Raw genomic sequence first — 4279 nt, 5'->3', positions numbered from 1 at the left:
TTGCACTTTAATAACTCGGAGCACTTAGAACATCAATCAATCTGTACCTAGTACCAGTTGTTTACACTTGCCAAAGTAAAATTCCATGAGAAATTTCATGAAATTCTATTGATGTTTACTGTTTCCACCAAGACTCTGAGGTTTAGTGCAGAAGACTTAAATCTGAACTGATTTTTTTTTTCTTTTATAACATCAAAAAAAAAAAATAAAAAAATAAATAATAATAATAATAATAATAATAATAATAATAATAATGTATAATAAAATTAAATATTATATTCAAAATTGTTATTTTAAAGTTATTTGAGAAAAACAGATTTTTCTGCCAGACCCTTATGGACGCTGTTATATTGGAACTTAAGAGTCTCGGTGGACCCAGATTTTCTTTTAATTGGTTTTGTCACATTTTAAAACTGGGTACAAGCTGAATTTCTGACACTGGGGCAAATGATGCGCCCTAATGTTTGTGCTTTTACTCACTGTGTCGTGTGTCCATGTGTCTGGACAAAAGTTTCCCCTGAGAATCAGAAACTACACGTGAGAAGTGTCAGACATCAGGTGAACAGTTCATTTTTATTTGGATTAATGCATGTGGTTTTAGATTTATATGATCAGACCTCACAGATCCAAACACACTGGTGTCCTAGTAAGAATAAAGGATTTGTATTTTTGTAATCAGTGTGTCTCAGACACTTTGTTCAAGCCCCGTGTGACAGACTCTGTGTGACAGACTGTGTGTGACAGACTCTGTGTGACAGACTCTGTGTGACAAAGTGTGTGTGACAGACTCTGTGTGACAGACTGTGTGTGACAGACTCTGTGTGACAGACTGTGTGTGACAGACTGTGTGTGACAGAGTGTGTGTGACAGACTGTGTGTGACAGACTGTGTGTGACAGAGTGTGTGTGACAGACTGTGTGTGACAGAGTGTGTGTGACAGACTCTGTGTGACAGACTCTGTGTGACAGACTCTGTGTGACAGAGTGTGTGTGACAGACTCTGTGTGACAGACTCTGTGTGACAGACTCTGTGTGACAGAGTGTGTGTGACAGACTCTGTGTGACAGACTGTGTGTGACAGAGTGTGTGTGACAGACTGTGTGTTGTGTGTGACAGAGTGTGTGTGACGTGTGTGTGACAGTGTGTTGTGACAGACTGTGTGTACAGTGTGTGTGACAGACGTGTGGTGTTGTGACAGAGTGTGTGTGACAGTGTGTGTGACAGGTGTGTGACAGACTGTGTGTGACAGACTGTGTGTGACAGAGTGAGTGTGTGACAGAGTGTGTGTTAATGACAGACTGTGTGTGACAGACTGTGTGTGACAGACTGTGTGTGTGTGTGACAGAGTGTGTGTGACAGAGGTGTGTAACCAGTGTGACAGACTGTGTGTGACAGACTGTGTGTGTGACAGAGTGTGGTGTGACAGACTGTGTGTGTGACAGACTCTGTGTGACAGACTGTGTGTGACAGGAAGAGGCTGATCTTATATCTGAATATTTCATGAGGTGTTTGGTTTCAGGGTTGATCTTTTGTATTTGGGTCTTAGATACTTTATTTACTTATGGTTATTTTCATTGATTTGAACATAGTTTTACACAGCTAATGTTTTTCTCAGTGGTACATAAGGCAAAACAAGTTTATCTGTACAGAGCAATTTGTACACAAAATAATTCAATGTGCTTCAGAAATGCATTAAAATCACAATATAAACAAATCAATACACAAATAATCATCCTAACATTAAAAAGAGAGAGAGAGAGACATTAAATGAGAGAGAAGAGTGAAGAATAAAAAACTTTTCAGTCAGGTGCAGCTAAACAGAACAGTTTTGAGTCTGGATTTAAACAGAGTCACAGAAGAGTCTGTCTCACATGTTCAGACTGTTCCAGGTTTTAGCTGCATGAACCTGAAACTGACTCCTCGTGTTTAGTCGTGACTCTGGGCACCAGGAGGAGGTCAGTCCCTGAGCTCCTCAGAGTGCAGATGGTTCATGTGGCACTAACATGTCACAGATGGACTTTGGTGCTCGGTCATGGAGAGACTTGGACAAGCAGAGCTGCTTTAAACTCTATTCTCTGAGTGTATCAGGCTCTGTGTTTTATCGTGGCCACACCTCCTTGTCCAAGTCTGATCCTGTCAGATCTCAGAAGCTCAGCAGGGCTGGGCCTGGTTTGTACTTGGATGGAGACACTGGGAAAATCAGGAGCCACAGGAGGCACCAGTCACAAACACCATCATTGTGTCCTTAGGCAAGACACTTCACCCACATTGCCTTGTATGAAAGTGGTGTGTGTGTGAGTGTTGGTGTCGGACAGAGGGACCGATGGTGCAGACTGGCAGCTGCACGATCGGTCCACCATCAGTCAGTCTGCCCCAGGGCAGCTGTGGCTACAGTAGTAGTTTACCAGCACCAGGCATGGATTGACTGAATAATGCTCTGTAAAGTGTCTTTGTGACAAATGTCTGTGAAAAGTGCTATAGAAATAAAAAACTTACTTACCATTCGTTGTTCTTCTGCTGGACAAGACCTGCTCCTCAATCGTCCTCTGCACCTGTCGGCACCTGCACTTTCTGCACTTGGTCACTTGGTTTATTTAATGGAGTGAGATGGAGAGTTTGGTAAAACTTGTTCTGTTCTGTTGTTTTATGTTATAGTTTATCTGAAGAACTGTTCATATGTGACATTAACAGTCTGTTGTTCTCTCTTCTATTGTTTTTACTACAACTTGACTTCACACAGGAAATGTCTGATTTAATAAAATTCATTTCCCCCCAAAACTGTCTTATATATGTTTTTTTTCTTCTTCATTATGCATCGTTTTTGCTGGTGCGACTTTTACTCCGGAGCGACGTATAGTCCCAAAAACACAGTACACGTGAGTTCTTTAAATGTAGAAAAGAAAAACAAAATCACACATAAGTTGGATTTCCCACCGTTTTATTAACAAACAGCGGCTCTTTTACAGCAGCAGCAGCAACAGCAGCTCAGCTCTTCAGTGCATCGTTCTTTTACAGATTTACCAACATGAAACATTTAGGCTCTTTTGGTCTGAAAATAACATGAATCTTCTGGGACCGTGATTGTCATTTATTTATACATTATTCTACTATTTAACGGTCCCCTGTTCTTGTTCCTGTACAGGTCAGATCTGTGGAGAGGCTAACTGATACTTTGCAGCTGAAGTCAACAACAGTCGCCGGGGTTGTGATGCTAACTGGAGGCATGCTCTGTCTGAGGTTTTGTTAAGACTTTAATCTGAGCTTCATTTCAACACGATGAACTGACTGAACTGGAACTACAACAGGAGAGATGATTTTTACTGTTAAACGAGTCCCTCTCAAATAGGCCTGTAACGATAATCAATAAATCAATCAATCGTACCATAACTTTTAACGAGCTCGATAACTTTTCCGTCTGCAGTAAATTCTATTTGCATGTTTGTTTGTTTTCCTCGTCTGTCTCGCTCTCAAAGAGACTATCGCTCTGACTCTTCTCGTTTAACAAGTGTAATGACGCTTGAACCAATGTGTGCTGTGTTTATCATCTGTCTGTGCGGTTTAACATGAAGCCGCTGTGAGAACCAAAACACTTCATCGCCAAGTGACAAAACAAGTCAACACGAGTGAGCGGGACACGTCTCAACGGTCACGTGCGTCAAATTCAGCCAAACGACGAGAAGAAACATGTTATTAGGTTCTTTTTGCAGACCTCGAGTTTTATTTTTGTTTGTTTGTTTAGCGGTCTACCTCAGAGTGGTCACGTGATGTTGCTGTGACGTGTCCGCGCAACTGATTTAAACAGGTTTTGGTGCTGTCTTCCCACCGCTGGAGACAGGACGACAGCGCCACCTGCAGTGCCACTTCCTCAGGACAGTATCCCAGGTGTGTGAGAGTAAAAAAGTCTCCTCGTCCCGGTTTATCGTCCTGTGGGCACGTTTCTGTATTTCAATTGCTTCTTTAATCCAGCGGCGATGTTTGTTTTCCTCTGTCCCTGTGACGTTAATAACATAAAGTATCGGAACACCAAATGAATCTCATTGGATGAGAAGAAATGTCTCAAACCCCACCAGCTGATATATAAACCCAATCCCGAGTGACAGAAGTAGCCCCGCCTCCGAGAAAGACCAAAATCCACTGAAACCCCACAAGACTCAGACATGATACCAGACAGGACAGTCTCCCTCAGAGTGAAATAACATCTTCTGTCGCAGGTTAATACGAACATTTAAATGACCAAAATAACGAGGCTACAGCAGCAGCCACAGAGAGACGAGCCACTA

Source organism: Boleophthalmus pectinirostris, unplaced genomic scaffold, assembly GCF_026225935.1.
Source record: "Boleophthalmus pectinirostris isolate CB_2022bp ecotype Guang Dong unplaced genomic scaffold, ASM2622593v1 HiC_scaffold_20, whole genome shotgun sequence".
Classification (NCBI taxonomy): Eukaryota; Metazoa; Chordata; class Actinopteri; order Gobiiformes; family Gobiidae; genus Boleophthalmus; species Boleophthalmus pectinirostris.
This window is presented reverse-complemented; position numbering follows the sequence as displayed.